The 16,814-nt window shown below is 41.6% G+C and overlaps 1 protein-coding gene across 4 annotated transcripts in view; it reads right to left on the bottom strand.

Moving 5' to 3' along the window:
• RHOBTB1 (Rho related BTB domain containing 1) overlaps positions 1 to 16,814 on the bottom strand; it is a 51,942-nt gene that overhangs the window by 32,291 nt on the left and 2,837 nt on the right. For 3 of the 4 annotated variants that reach the window (XM_085064234.1, XM_085064230.1, XM_085064231.1), the window contains exon 2: positions 15,088 to 15,183. The gene's annotated coding sequence lies outside the window, so the exon portion shown is untranslated. Of the gene's footprint in view, positions 1 to 1,863; positions 1,947 to 15,087; positions 15,184 to 16,814 lie in introns of those variants that run through there. The other variant, XM_085064233.1, reaches the window with a different exon arrangement.

Below are 16,814 nucleotides of genomic sequence, written 5' to 3' on the forward strand. Positions count from 1 at the left end.
ATGACCTGTCTGTAGTGCCAAAGAGTACCACATGAGCTGCAGGTGCACCAATTGCAGCTCATGCACCACTCACTCCTTCAGCACAAAGGTTTGAGCTCTTTTTTGGAAACCCAGTCAGTGATCCAAGGGTACATCCACCCCAGTCTCTGAGCTGCTCTGCAAGTCTGCTGTATGCAGCAAGGACTCCTCAGCTTTTCCTTTTCCTCTTTCCCAAGCACATACTTTACAATGTTTGTGTACTTTTCTGGCAGGATAGGAGGGAGAAAGGGAGGAGCATGTCAAACACCTGTTGCTCCTTTGCTTCTCCTCCTTCAAGGTTTCTCTGCCCTTTTGTTTTCTTCAGCATAGGGTAACATCTGGATACAGGACTTACGCATTCTTCCAGCAAGTAAAATGTATTAGCAAAGAATCAAACATCAGGATTTACTGGTCAAGTGATCAGCTCTTCCTCTCAAGCGTAATGCTTTACAGTATTTATGAAGCTTGGAGTTTTAAAAGGGCAGGAGTTTTAGAAAGCTCCCCAGAGCTAAAACTGATGTTTATTTCTTCTTGGATAAAAATACTTCTGCGTATCTGAGCCTGTCCCAGATCTTATGCTTAAGTATTATGTCACTTAGATAAAGAACCCTAGTACAAATACTGAACTCAGTTTTTTCTTCTGTTAATAGAGTGTAGACACATTGTATATCTGAGACACACAATCAGGTGTACAAATGCAACATACATAGAAAAAAAGCATAACCTAATGGAAGAGGACCTCAGAAAAATACTGAAAAGAAATTAACCATTCCATGCCCATGTTGAGTGACTCCTGATCTTGAAATACACCCTGTACTGAAACATGTGCCATTCAATTGCTGCTTACACTGAGCAGTCATGACAACTCTTCAATGTAGTCCTAACAATGGTGGGTTTCTCCCCACATGCATTATTTTTGCCTAGAATGACCAGCAGCTAAAGGACTCCCCTTAAGCACACTGGAAAAGCTGATTTCCACCTCAGCTTCTATTACAGCTCAAGCTGAACATTTGGCTTCAAGTCAGCTGTGTGTCCTGAAATAGTACACAAACTGAGGATGAACAAAGTCATTGAGACTCTTCTGGCATCACTTCCTTGCTCTTGCTGTGACCATATGCAGAGCCTCGAGGGCTTTCTTTTATTATTATAATTTTTTAAACAAGTATATTGTTGCCTTCAGAGTAGTGCCTTGACCAATAGACGGCAACTTGGAGCTCTCTGCCTAGTCTGCCTCGATGTGTCCAGTGACCGATTTCTCTTTGCTCTAGATGTTGGATGCCATGATACCCACTAAAGACTGACTAAACAAATTAGAAGTTTTCTACTGTTTGTCTGTACAGCCCCTTTCTATGGCCCCAAAATAGGTCCTGAGATAGTCACCTGACAATCTGTGCCACAAGACCCCCGAACAGCCTCCTGCTGTTCTCACAGCAACACACAACAGACTCCACAGGCATAGCAGGGGGAAAGAAAGGGGGGCAAAAGATGGAAAAAGAAAACCTTCGGGTTTTTACTAAATAACACTCAGAAGTACCAAGCTCCAGGAGGTTTCTGTTTCCCTTACACATCATACCCCTCTATTTTTGCCTTGCACCTCGTGGCCTCTCTGGAAAAGGAAGCCAGACAGATCTGCTTCATCAAGGACTCAGCCCTCTCTGTCCTCGGGGGAGGGGAGGATGCCACCAGCTCCTGCCATCTCCCGACGAGGCGGGAGCGCACCTGCGGGCAAACAGGACGAGCAGGGCGCCGACACCCGCCCCCTGCGGAGCCGCAGGCTGCCAGCCCGCCCGGCCCCGCACACCGGCAGCTCGGAGCACGATCGCGCCCGGGCGACGCGGGACCTACCCGGGAGGGCGGGATGCCCGGCAGCCGGGGTGCGCGCCGCGGGGCTGGCCCCGGCTTCGCGCCACCGGAGGGGGTGGCGGCCGCCGCCGCCGCGCCCCCTTCCCGCTGCTCCTCACGGCGGCGGGGCAGCGCCCGGAGCCGGCGCGGCTCGGCACGGAGGCAGCATCGCCGCCGGCACCGCTCCGCCCGCCCGGCCCCGCGGCGGGGTCCCCGCCCGGCCCGGCCCGCCCCGCGGCGCTGACTCGGGCGGCGGCAGGGCCGGCGGCAGCCGTGACGTCCCACCCCGCGGACTATTTTTAGCGCGGCGATTGGATTTCATTCATGAAACCGCGGCCGCGCGTAAAGGGGCAGCGGATGGAGCCACCCCCGCCCGGCGCCCGTCGAAGCGCGGAGCGACCCTCGGCCAGCAGCGGGGATCGCCGGGGCGCATCCCGCTCCTGCCCCACCGCCCACAGCGGGGATCGCCGGGGCGCATCCCGCTCCTGCCCCACCGCCCACAGCGGGGATCGCCGGGGCGCATCCCGCTCCTGCCCCACCGCCCACAGCGGGGATCGCCGGGGCGCATCCCGCTCCTGCCCCACCGCCCACAGCGGGGATCGCCGGGGCGCATCCCGCTCCTGCCCCACCGCAGCGGGGGTTTTCTGCCACGGCTTCGCACGGGAAAAGCTCGGACACGAGACCACTTAAAAACAAAGCAACGCCCCCCACGTGCACTCTTTATACTTACACACTGTAAATACTGTCATTGCATTAATGCTAAAGTCCTGAAGACCTCCCTGGATGATGCCCTAAATTGGGCATGTGATTTCTTACTGCAGGTGCTGCTGACATTTTTGAAGTTACTTCTCTCAATTTTCACTGTTTGAAGCCTTCTTGTAAAACACACACATCACAATTAAACCACAACCTCTCCTTCTCTAGCAGTGACAATCTAGATCTGGCATTCTCAAAGTAGTGCAAACAGCTCAAGGCCCTGTGTGTTACAATCCAGACCTGGCTCCCTGTTAAAACAGTGGCCTCTGCCTCTCCCTGTACCACTTGACATCAACAAAACTATCACTAACCAGTAAGGGACGTGGGCACAACTGCTGCAGCTAAGGGCAGTTTTTGACATAGCTCTGATTATTTAAAAAATAGTCACTATTCAAACAATATTCTCTTACAGCAACCTGGACTCACACATTGCACAGTAATTTCTTGGAAAACATTATGAAGTTGCTTTAAAACACCTCTTACGAGGATAGTTAACTGTACCAATAACAGGTTAATAGTATCCAACTGCATTTGGTTATAGTCAATTACTTACATTTTTCAAATACCCAGAAGCCAAATTTACATTAACCAGGTCAGACTGCAACAATTTTCAGTTGAGTACATCTGTGTCAGGCCAAATTACAGTTTGCAACTTCATACCAAAGGAGGCCATTGGGGCAGAAGAACAACGTGCATCATGGCAAATATTAAGTCCTACTCTCCCAGCGTTTTACAGTTTGGATGGACAAGATAATGCATCAGAAACTATAACAACTCTCACTCAGACATCTACTTACAAGCAAAGAAATACCAAGTTGATAGTGGAGGCAACAAAAAGTAAAAAAAGTCAACAGATTTTTAAATGTATGGTGTAATTACCTTCTGTGTTTTAAGTTTCAAGTTCTATGGGAACTTCTTTTCTCAACATACAAGGGCTAAAAATTTTCATTCTGTGCAAGAACAACAACCCCATGTATTGACTTCTTTCTCAGACACAGTTTTTAGGAAAACAAAAAAAACTCAGGTTCATCCCGCTCAATTCAGGATGCTGAGCAAAGCAGTGCGATACAAAAGTTATTCCTTTTACTGAACTTTTTCAGTATGGCAATTTTAAATTCCTTATTGGTACCTTTATTCTACCGTCAAATGATCATTTTCTGAAGAGAAATCAGAGCTAGAACCCATGTCTCTGTTAAAAATGCATAGACTATCATTGCTGCAAACAGTGAGTGTTAATGTGAGAACAGGTAGGTTAGCATCATGTGAGAGAAAACTGATACAAAGCAACCAGACTTGCCATGATATTGATTCAAGAAGTATTGGGCTGCAATTAAAAAAAAAAACCTCAAAACCAAACCAAAAACCTTTAAAAACCCACAAACCTTTAGATCTGATTGCCAGCTCTTTACAGAGCTTTTCTACAGAAAAAAAAAGGGAAGAGGACGGGAAGAAAGTGTTATTTTTAGTGCACAATAGTAAATTTAGCAGAATACAGCAATGACAAAGATTAGTCAGGTGGTTAAAATGGGAAAAAGGGAAAGAGGGCTTTGCTTTTGACGGGGATAAAGAAAAGGTCTCAAGTTTCTCTCTTTTTTTCTTGTTTGATCAACGGGTGATAAAGGCTTCTGCTGCTGTGGAAATACGTACATGCTACTATATCATTTTCATTTTAATGACCATCTACAGCAACTTTCACCATTCAGTGCTTTCCCTCCGCAAATGTAAAATTTGTTACATAATTCAGATTGCAGCTTTTCCAGCAAAGTATAAAATAAAACCCCAGGAAAACTAAAAGTTCTCTGGTTTTTGATACATAATCCTGTGTTGAAGCATATTTACATTTCCCCAAACTTTTGAAACAAACTGTTGAGTTTTGACCATAAACTTGAGTGACACCTTGAGAAGTGGTTGGAAGGCATCTCTGGTAGGGTATAGAGCAACTGACAGTTTCTAGGCTTTGGTACAAGAAAGCACAGTAATAAACCACAAGTATTCCCACTGACTTTGCATAAGCATTAAAAATACATGAATGGTAAAGTTTTACTCAATTAGATGTTTAAGTATTCCAGGTGGATTTTTAATTTTCATTTGTTCGTTTTCAGGGAGGAATAACAGCTAGAGGGAAAAGGAGAAGGGAATAAGCTCTGTCTTTGCAAGCAATCCTAAAGGACATGGCATTGGACCATGGTAGCATTTAACTACAGAGTCTGCTTTTGCCAAGTCGATACAGCTTTCCAAAACATGTTTATGGGCTGCCAAGTGAGCTCTGTCACTGCAGCTCAGTTATGTGCTTTAAACACTTATCTCAAAACCGAGAGAACAACTGGATAAAAAAAGACTAAAACAATAACTAAAAAATGCATTCTCTCCCATGGAGAATTCTACTTAGAATTATCTTAGTTGTGCTAAATTACAAAATGCATTTGAAAGCGCAAATGTAAATGTACATCCCCATATGCTCCGATGTATTATTTGTTACTCTGGGGCTAAACTAACCTTTTGGTTTCGAGACTGTATTTCTCAGATGATTAAAAAACATCAGGAGAGAACCTCAGCTGTGCATAAACTGTAACTGAGTTTACAAATAACCTTTCTACTCCTGGATCCTGAGAGCTGGTTTAACTCCAGAGGCTGCTCCAACACATAGTGTTAGCAGAACTCCTTAAGGAACTTTCTACCAGCTCAGAAATGCTGAAGCTCAGTGCCCTCAGGCCCTTCCATCCTCTGCATCCCCCCAGACTCTAGAGAAAGGCTCAGGAGGAGACAGGTGGCAAAAATACCAGTCAAGGGTAACAGGAAGCGCAGGAAGAAGGGACTACAAGTACTTTGTTCAGCTTCTTTGACAAAACTCTTCTGGAAGGGGAGGAAATGGACTAGCCATGCTTCTTACCATCCCATCATAATCTAAGTCTGGTCTATCTGCAGAAGAATTATAGTCTAAGCATAGGAACTGTGGGGTTTAGATTTGACATTTCTGTTTATCAGCCCTCTGAGAAAATCTACATCTCAGACCCAAGGGCCATGTGGAAGCAAGAGGTTCTTCCCTTTGTTAGAGGTCTAGGTACAGTCTGCTTTAAAAAAACAAAAGTTTAAAAATATGGAGATGTGGCTTTCTCTCCCTCTGAGAACCCACTCAAGCTTTTAATTCAGGACAACTGAGATTATTTCCCCCCTGCTTTAGGTAGTAACACCCAAGCACAAATGCAGTTTCCTATGACAAGCTACACCAAAAACACTCAGCAGGGACAATTACAGCACTGAGTATGTTTACTAAAAGAGGGCAAGGTCTGACATTGCAGAAACTGCCTGGGACTGCCCAAAACCAAAACCCAATAGCACAGGACAAACTACAGTTTCTCTCTCTTGCTTATCCTTGAATGCAAGGCCTTTCATATTAGAAGACTTTAGGAGAATGTTTAGATTTAAAAAGCATTAGTGGAAATAATGTAAATGCACAAGGAATTAAGTAAAATAAAGTAAGTTAAATTGTCCTGTATGGGCTCCACATTGCATATGGCAATCCAACAGGGACAGAAGGTGCTCTCTACAGTCCATCAAATTTGCTTTCAACAGTACAAAGAGAACATGAGTGAATGTTGCACAACCAAAATAAGGAAAAGTGGTACTTCAGTTATGGACTTCACCATCCACCCATTGTATGTGATATATGTAGTCTCAGCCAACTGGCAGCATGTGAATTAAAATACCAGAATTACCCATCTCCTGTCATTGAAGTCTACTTTTCCCCCACAATTAGGCTAAGAGACTTTAATGATGTGGGTAAATCAAAATTTCGAACTACTTTTGTAATGGATTAGGGTATATTTAATTAGATTTTATCCATAAAAATTCATAAAGAGAACAAATGCCTTGAATAAAACGACATAAGAACATATACTATAAACACTGAAATAAAATTTAGCTCATTTCCTGTCAATACACTTTTTTTATTAAGGGGTTTGTATTCAGGGCTGCAATGTAGGCCTGCCAAATGCTCATGCATTCATAATTAGCTTCCTTTTCAAAACTATTGTTCGCTGTACGCAGTCCATTCTTCTCTTTGGTTAGCATTTGACGTAAGGTGTTTCTATTTAGTGACGTCAACAGCTACTCTCAGCCAGCTATGCAAATTGATTCGGCCAGTTGCATCCCTTTTCCTACAATCCCACATTTGTCTTAATTCTCAGAGATGGAGACGTAACATATGCAATGATACCTTCACTGTGCTCACCAGACACCAACATAGACCACTATGCATTTATTTGTTAGGGTTTTTTTCAGTTATTCATTGAATGCTAAATATAGCACAAGACCATCAATGCTTAAGAAGCCCGCAGTGCACCAGATTTTATTAGAGCATTCTGTGAATGATATATAGCACCAGTGGTTTGCTTTATGAATTATATTTCCTCATTCTTTTTCACTAGAAGTGGGATGAAGAAGGCTTAATACAGGCATACATTTTGAGCAGCTGAGTAAACAGGAAAGGAACCATCTACAGATAGAAAGTGCCAATACTTATAATTTCAAATAAAAATTAAATATCTACTTTTTTTTCAGAGGGTTATATTTCAACAATGCTTTCATTCGCAGTCTAACTATGTGTAGGATATTGGCTTTTGCATTTCCCCACTTCCATATGTAATCTGTTAATTACAAGACCCTGATTCTCTCCACCTCACTCCACAGCAGAATAATAATTTAGGTGGGAAGAGTCCTCCAGAGGTCACCTAGTCCAACCTTCTCCTCAACACACAGCTAACTTCAAAGCTGGATCAGGTCAGGGACAGCCAGTCCACAATCTCCAATCCACCTGCTCCATTGCTTAGCCACTCACTATGAAAATGGCTTTTTTTACAACCAGTGAGAAAATGTTTTTCTTTATACCCACCTCGCCGCTACCTGTGCCTGCTGCCTTTTGTCCTTTTGTTGCACGACTGTGAGGAGATCTGGTTTCCCCACAACCCCTTGTGAGTACCCAAGGTGGTAATTAGATGCCCTCTTAACCTTCTCTTCTCCAGGCCAGGTAAGCAGCTCCCTCAGCGTCTCCATCTACATCTCGAGTTTCACTTTCCCTACAGCATTAGTGGCCCTTCGTTGCACTCTCCTCAGTTGGTCAAGCTCTCTTCGGAACTGTGAAGCCTGAAACTGAGCACAGTTCTTCAGAAGCCACCTCACAAGTGCTGAGCAGAGGGGAACAATCCTTGCCCTCGCCCTCCTCGCTGCTGGAAAGGTGCTCAGCTGAGTCAGGTACGTCCCAGCCTGTTCACTTGTGCTGTCAGAGTCTCTCTGATGACCCTTTAAACTCTCATTTTGCCTTTGCTGCTGCACTTCTCTTTCTACAGAGTGCGTGGTCTGGTCTTAAAAGGGAGTGGATTCACTTGAACGTTCCCAATTTGCAAAGCTAGGTGTACCAGGATAAAATTAAGCAATAAAAAATTTTGGCTCAATAAGAAGAACAGCAAGAGAAACAGCTGAGCAGTTATATAAGAGTTTCCCAAGGGACGAAGTGGCAGAGTTATGGCTCAGTGCATTCACAACCCAGAGAGGACAAGGCTGTATTAAGAATTGGTTCTATGGCAGAGTTTTGTATCACATGTGTAATCTTTTCTAATGGGAGCAATTTTGCAACAGCTTGTATTTGCTATATTCCACACTTCTAGCTCCTCAGAACTACAACATGGATACAAAAGATTTAATCAGCTTATAAAAACAGCTCCAAACAAAAACTAAATAGGAAAAATTGACTAGTAGGAGGATTTCTTCTTGACTGTGTCATTTTGGTGTTTGGCAAGGGAATGAATCTGGAAGTAATAGTGCTGGCATCTGCATAACTGTACAGATCTTCTTAAAATGTTACTGCCATCTAATCAGATGTTAATGGAATGGAAAGAACTCCTTTGTGGAATGAAATAAGAGTCATAGCAAACAGTCAGCTGGGGAAGATTTTCTGTCTGTCAGTCTGACCTTGTGGCTAGCTGTCAGTCTCCATCTCTCCTCTATGTAGATCAGTCAAAATTCACTCGTCTCTTCAAAGAGACTTGAAACCTCTTTATACTACAACTACAGGAGGTTTTCAATGACATATGCAGTCTTCGCATCTTACTCTTGATCTGAGCTATTGAGCTTTAAAAGCCATATATAAATGGATCAGCCCTTATTCTTCCAAGCATTATACATGCTTCCCCTGCCTTCCAAGGATTGCATGAATCACCTATTTAAAGCCTAGTAGATTTATACACAGGAGGATACAAAATGTAGACCAAATTTCAGAAGCTGAAATATTGGTCAAAGATTGCAGAAATTTGACAGGAGCAATACACAGATATCTCTAAAACAATATGCCACCCCTGCTCTGAGTTGCTTTTATTGGTGCTATAAAGAGATCGTGAGGACTAGTCTTGAACACAGATCTCTAGTTACCGGAACTGGGAAACCTAAGGTAGGGGTGGTGAGGGGAAGAGAAACAGTGGATTTTTCTTGCCTTTCTCATGGCTGCCAAAGCCTAGTGTTATTGGTCTCTGAATCACTGCTTATATACAAGAATAGCAGCCAACAGCCGTATTCTGATCTTTATAGGCTGTCAAACCAACAGAGCAGGATTATATACAAGAATCAAAGGAAGCTTAATCTCATCACTGATCTTAGAGAAACAGCCTTATTAGCTACAACTTACTCTTCTGCACCTCTGTCCCATAGTGAGCTAGACACAAAAGTAAGACCCAATTATGGTTTTAAGAGCCTAATATAAATCCTACTGAAACTGTTGAGGAAAAGCATCCAGTGACTCCTCTGGGCCTCAATTCAGGGAGTAATTCAAGAAGAAAGAGTCCATAGAATTAGTTGCTACCTTCCTGTCTTAGAAAGACGATAACTTAAAGTAGCTGAAACTAAACAGAAATGAAGCACATGTAACTTAGATATTTTTTCACTAGGTTGTTCAAAGAGTGTACTTATTTGGATTACAATCCCTCCAAGATTACAGTACAATTCTTCATTTATTTTGAACAATGTGATTCTGCACAGTAGCAACACTGTAGGATTTTACTCACTCAAGACCAAAATTCAAATTCTGTTACATTCTCCATAATCTAACCCATGGTACCACTCATTTTTTGAAAAAGAAAGTTTTTCCAGGAAGGTAAGACCTTGTGCCTCTTACCACCACTTACACTAGTTTACTGACATGATTTAGGCACACTAGCAAAGACTGCCTTGTAAAGCCTGCATTTGGTAACAAAAAATTCAGTGGGTTAGACTGGGTTATATCAACATGAGGTTTCTACTGTCCAAACACCATTTGTGTACTTTAGTGGCTTACTTCAGTATGTCTAAACAAATCTAGTTACCACTTTTTTGTTTCCCCAAGGAGTTAAGGCTGTAAATCATATACAAAAAGAATATTACCAAGGTTGGTTCTGATAGATATCTTTCACTCCCTGAAACACTTCCCATAAATTCTAGCAAAAAGGTTTAGCTGAAGGATAATGGTAGTTGCAGAAATTGCAAAGGCATGCACACAAGTGATCCATACAAGAGAACACACATGAGTGATTCCAAGTCTAAGAAGCAGGCAATAGAGATAGTTTGCGTGTTTCACCACAGGCTGCTTGATGAGACTCCCCTAATTATGCTTATTAGAAATAGTTACCAAGAAGGATTCTGTTCTTTTAAATGCTACCATTCAAAAGCTATCAACCATGAAATCACATATTTCTTGCACGTATTTGCAGTTTTCACAGAGGGTGTAGGACACTGCTTCCAGGACCTGCCAAGGTATAATTGTTACAGGCCTGAACTACAGATTAAGCACAAATCAGTGGGCTTAAAGGAGTCTGTGTATATTGAGTAATTTGCAAAATACTGAGAAAAATACATCACGTTTTAATTACACATCCACTGACAAGTGCAGCATTTAAATATGTCAGGAACAGAATATACCTTTGTAAAATTAAAAACAAGCTAGAACCAGCAGCAGTGGTTTTGAAGTTAATCAGGCACTCCGAGAGCTTTAACAAAATCAAAAATATCCCAGTGCCTTGAAATTTCTCATTCACTCATTTCTTGAAAGTCATGTTGCCAAAGCATCATAAATTCTACTAGAAAGGTTTTGTTTTTTCTTTTTCAATTATGTAGCAAGACACGTAGCAATTTATTTTTAAACTTTTCTACAGTCTTTTCTAAGTCAGGCAAAAGTTCCTGGGTAAAGGTAGAAGAGAAGAACTACAAAGGTACTAATCTTATTTACTTCCATATATAGTGACAAAATTGCTAGAGCAGGGTGCATTTTGCAGCACCATAAAATCCTCTAGAGAACTGAATTCCTCCCACACCTCATCCCCAAAATATTTTTGCAGGAAAAGGTATGAATTATTTACAGAAGCAATTGCCAATAAAATGTCATCAAACCTGCATCTGTTGCAGAAGATAAACATTTCTCCACCATTCCAATTTTATACATTAGGCTTCTAGCTGAAATTCAGATCTACAGCTAAAATACTATTGTACCCTTTTTGTAAGAGAAATGTTGGAAGTTCCTTAATTATAGTGTTGCCAGTGGGAAGCACTGTTGAAAACATACAAGGAAAAGAGAAATAAAAGAACAAAATTCACCCCTGGAGAAATTCAGTGGAGACAGTCAGATTGCCTCAAGAAAAGCCTGACCCACAGGTACTTTCCTCAGAAGACTGGAAAGTACTTTTTGAAACATTCTTCTGTATTTAGTGACCAATAGTCTACATTATTGTCATAAGTTCACCTGACAGCCAAAAATATGTCTCTGAAATAGAAGAGTCAAATTCAAGAAATTGGAATGTTAAGCAATAGCCATAAATCAAGAACTGAAACACGGAAAGCCATAGGAGTCACAACATGTGTGTCAATCTCCAGTGTAAACTGTGTAATTTCTCAGGACAATTACTGGAGCACCTTCCCCATGCTGAGCATGTCGAGGAGCCCATGAAGAAACACTTTTCACCACTGATAAAGTGGTGAAAACAAAAAGTTACTCAAGTTCAAGTACTGTCACCACAGTATGTTTTTGTTACTGCAAATCCTCATTTTGAGGGTGCTAGGCCCTTGATTCCAGAAGTGTGAGAGACAGGTAATTCCAGCTGGCAAGAGAATGCTCTGGCGTAACATCACTGCTTTTATATCACAGCTTGGACATCTTATGTTGCATACCTTGATGCTTAAGCTCCCTGAATTAATGGACATTTCAGAACTGCATAATCTCTTTCTTCCTTTCCCACCTAACAGTAACAAATTGTTCCTGATTCTGCATAGCTGTTGTGAAAATCATTCATTCATTCATTCATTCTCCTTTACATAAACCACAAGAAATCCCGTGATGAAGTTAGAAACATGGGTTTCAACGGTCTGATAAACAGTGCTAGAGAATATAAATTTAACTTAAAAGATCAAAAGCAACAAACAGCAACACTGCCCTTCCCCTCACACTTGAACCACCCACACAAGGCAGTCCTCCATGTTTCTAATCTCTAGTCCCAAGCAATCATAAGCTTGAGAAGACCTAATTCAAGCTGGTTTAAAATTTAAAATTTTCTCTGATAGATTTAATTCTGCTGAAGGTTAGTGTTATGCACACACACACATCCTCTGGCTTTGCATAGTCCAAAACTTTGTCTTTAGCAATCTGAATTGTCAGCTAAATTCAAGTGCCAGATTGCAGTGTAGAGGCAATCACACATGTAGCTATTTTATTCCACTGACTGTGAAGACAGTAATCTCTGAGAGAGCAGTAGCTTCTTTACCCAGGGAGCTAAATTTACTACTACTTGTCTTGTAATGCCCCAAGTGACACAGAAGCCCATAAGCAAATAAGCTATGACTGGGATATTAAGGAGTAAATAACACCTCTACAAAGACACACCTTCCAAAGATGTAGCATTTTCTGACTCAAGCACACACCAAACCACAAGTTAATTTTTTTTCAGACCTGCACATATATTCTCTTTAAGAAGTGAGAACCAAATCACAGAAGCAACAGGAACTGGTGTGGAAACAAGAAGTTCCTGAGAATATTGTTCTATCATTTAACTAAATCAGCTATTCATGTTACTCAGAAATTCATTTAAAAACAGGCCGGGAAGTGAGACTTGACACCAGGAGCAGAGGTGAAAGATGTTGGGGTTCTTGGGTGTGCCATTTCTCTCATGAGGTATTTTTTGATGGTGAGATGAGTCAGTGCATATTAAATAATTCATAGTGTCACTATCCTGGTTTCAGCTGGAATGGAGTTAATTTTCATCCCAGCAGCTGGTGCAGTGCTGTGTTTTGGACTCACTATGAGAATGCTGGTGACACACTGATGTTGTAGGTGTTGCTTGGTAGTGCTCACTCCACATTGAGGAGGTTTGAGTATCTCATGCTCTGCCAGGGAGCAGGTACACAAGAACCTGAGGGGGAGCATGGCCAGGACAGGTGACCCAAACTGGCCAAAGGGATATTCCATACCCTAAAATGTCATGCCCAGTATACAAACTGTGGGAGTCAGCTGGGAGCTGCCTATTGCTGCTCAGGGCTGGGCTGGGCCTCAGTCAGCACACACTGAGCCACTGTATTGCACATCACTTGTTTCTCTGGGGTTTTGTCTCTCTCTTTTGTCTCCCTTTTAATTCTGATGATTATTACATTTTATTTCAATTATTAAACAGCTCTTATCCCATGGGTTTTACCTTTTATCTGATTCTCTTCCCCTCTTATGTACTGGGAGTACATAAAAAAGCAGCTACATTGTACTTAGCTCCTGGCTGGAGTTAACTCACAACAATCACAACTTGCATATATGTAATATTGTATACTGGCTTTCAGGAACTGCATTACCTGTAAGATTACTTCTATTTTTATTCACAAAGTATATGTTTGTCTTTGATGATGTCCTAAAAGGAGCTCATTAAATTACTAATGTAACTATTAAAGCTATTAAATTACCAACTTTGAGGGATCAATTCAAAGCACATGGAGATAAGCATAAATCCAAAGTAAACCAAGTATCTCTTCACTTCACTGACCCTCCCTTGAGGCTCTGAATGCTAAAACGTCTTTTTCCTGACAGCATTAACCCCTTCATTGTATAACGCTTCACAGCCAAAACAGTGGAAGTAGTTATTCCTAGGGCTCCCAAAATGTTCTGCTTGGTAGTACATAATGATGGGGGAGGAGGGATGCTTGGTTTGTGTTTACTTTTAGAGCCCAGGGGAGAGACTGCTCCCTAAGCTTCCTGACAAGATGCTTATTTTTATTCACATTGTCACTATGTTTTCCCATGAACAAATATTTATACTTCAGAGGAAATGTTTCAGTAGCATGTTTCAGACAGGATAAGCAATATGTTCACTTCCCTTCCTTTTATTATGAGAAAGCAATTTTTCTTACAGGAGGAAGTAAATAAATAGATTCCCCAGAGATGCCTGGGAAGGGGTAATTCTTGCAGGGAACCCGTCTTGAAAATACTGGCAGCATGTCACTGTGTTAGCTGACCTGTGGAGTTTTCATTTGCAATTGCAAGAAATGAACACATCAGAGATTTATTGCTTCCTTTCTTCAGAGAAACAGACCATTCCTGCACAGTCCTGTCTTAATTAAAACATTCTCCCTTCTGACAAATTTTAGTAGCATTTTATGTTCCTATCTGCATTATTATAATGTACATTTAATACATATGGCAAGATATAAATCCATCTTTTGTTAATGCTTCTGAACATATTAGAGACTGAGAAGGCCAATTGGTGAAAATTACCTAGTTTTGTTGACTACTCCAAATTCTGAGCAGAGGGTTTGACTCTAAGATCTCCTGAGGTTCCTTACAACCTGAATTTTGCCATAATCGTAAGTTAAGGACGTGTTTGGTTTTACTAGCTTACATGCTTACTGCAGGAACTGTGAAGATCTGACTGTGAGACTTGACAAAAGCAATATCAACATGCACCTGTAACTCAGGCTGGCAACAGCCCCACTTTTCCCTAGGCTGCACGGAGCAGGAACTCAGAAACTGCCTGGATGCATGGAAAAGTACCTACATATTTGTGGTACAAACTCTTCCTTCATCCCAGGATCTCACTCATTTCCTGCACCTGCAGTTAGTCTAAGCATTCACTCTTGAAAATCAGACTTAGCAGCTTCCGTTTCTTTGATGCTTAGAAAAAAAGCTTGACATTGGGTCAAAAGCTACTCTGTGCAGAAGCTGCTCATTACCAACCCTGCAACACCAAGCTTTTATACATTTGTTTTTATCTGCTGGGATATCAGAACAAAGCAGACTAATCCTGTAAATGAAATTATTAATTGTACAACTTTTCAGTTAAGACTTTTGTACAACGTTTGCCAAGACACAGATGCTGTATCTCTAAAATACCTCACCAAAAGCTGCTGGATAGAAGAGCAGTGGTGACAGGGAACACTAAGTGAAACAAATCAGGTTTTCTTTTACTTTTCCCTGTTGATACCTACCTCACAGGAGAAAATGTTCACATCCATTTTTAGCAGCTTGATCAAAAGCAGAATTCCATTAAAAATACTTCATGCCTTTCTCTTACTGTGGCACTCCTAAGGAGGAAAGAAGGGGGAAAAAAAAGAGAATAAACCTCACTATTTTCAACCTAAAATTATAACACATGCAACAGCAATGACATCTTTTGCGATCCATTTTATATTGTAAAACAGGCCTACTTGGTCAACAAAACAGTGAAGAACACTGAAGAAATCATGGGTAGCTAGATGAGCTTTTGAGCATAACTGCAGATTGACACAAGTCTGTCGAAGCTTGTAAAAAAAAAAAAGCTCCCACCTTAGGTGTCAGAACCAAACACTGCTGTATCCCAGTTAACCAGCTCCTCTCTCTCAGGCAACAGACACTGAAGAGGGGGTTTTTGCCCACCTTCAACAAGGTGACAATATTCTAAAATATGAGCTGACAGCCTGATGACACATGAACTGGGAATTCTGTATTGCTTCTCCCTTTGGTAACATATGAAATTAATTATAAATGCCCTTCATTTGGTTTGGTAAATGCCTGCATTATTGTGGCTTGGTTCCCATCCAGGAGCAAGGCAGAAGTTTTCCAAGAACCAAAGGTGGGAGCAACGTTGATTTCACCTCAGATGCTGCCCTAAAAGCAATGCTCAATGGCACAAGTAGCTTTCAGAGGTTCATGCTAGCTTGAATAGCAGCAGTGAAATGCACAGTCTTCAGCTGAACAGAGAAGTGGCCCACTTAGTTTTCCTAGGCATTTCTCCCTTCTTATCAGGATCATTTCAGAAGTGAATTTAGGACTGAAGCTAATTTCTCACCTTCTGTAGATACTGAGCACAACACAGGAGAGAGATCAAACGTAGAAAATGAAGTAACACTTCGTTCCACCTTTGTGGAATAGGCAAGCTGCAGAAATTGAGACTAGAGCTAGAGGCATGATGTTTACATCCTTCCCTTTCCTACTTATCAATTAGCATTTTAGGGGCAAAGACATATCAGTCTTCCTGAACTGCCCCATTTCATGCAGCTACAACTGTGGAGAATCTTCTCACCATGTTTTCTACTGTGATCACCCTTACTTCCTCCAAGGCAGGCCCATACAGCTCCCTTTGTGAGCCCTACAAATAACAGCCTTAACCCAAAACAAAACAAACCCCCAAATTATTAATTAGTAACATTAGCACACTCAAGGCTGTAAAGCTGCTTAAATAGTTACTTATGTGATACTGTACCATTCATAACTGTTTACTTGTTTCCTGAGTACTGATGGTAGATTAGACGTTACTTGCAGCTTTTCAGAACATCCCTTTTCAAAGAAATCAAACTGAAAAAAACCAGATCAGATAGACATGGAGTTTTCTCTGCTTTTATTTCACTGAGATCTCATTCACTGCTGACAGCCTTTCTCTGCTTCACCCTCATTAAAATCTACAGACAGGGCCTGCAAGGATGTGTCAACATCCTTCTTACACTCAAACAGACATGCAAAGCCCTTGCACAAGCTCATTCACAATTTTTCATCAATCATTAATCATTTACATTATTGTCCTGTTAAAGGCCACACTGAGACTCTACTGCTTTCTGAGATATTTTTTAATTGTTATGCTGTAAAGTCAGATCAGTTGTTTGAAGAATGTAAGCAACCAGAAATGTAGCTAAACCTGATTTTCACCATTACTAAAGCATAAGCCTAAAAGTTCCACTTC

The sequence above is a fragment of the Lichenostomus cassidix genome, chromosome 6 (genome assembly GCF_008360975.1).
Source record: "Lichenostomus cassidix isolate B80296 chromosome 6, HeHo_3.0, whole genome shotgun sequence".
Classification (NCBI taxonomy): Eukaryota; Metazoa; Chordata; class Aves; order Passeriformes; family Meliphagidae; genus Lichenostomus; species Lichenostomus cassidix.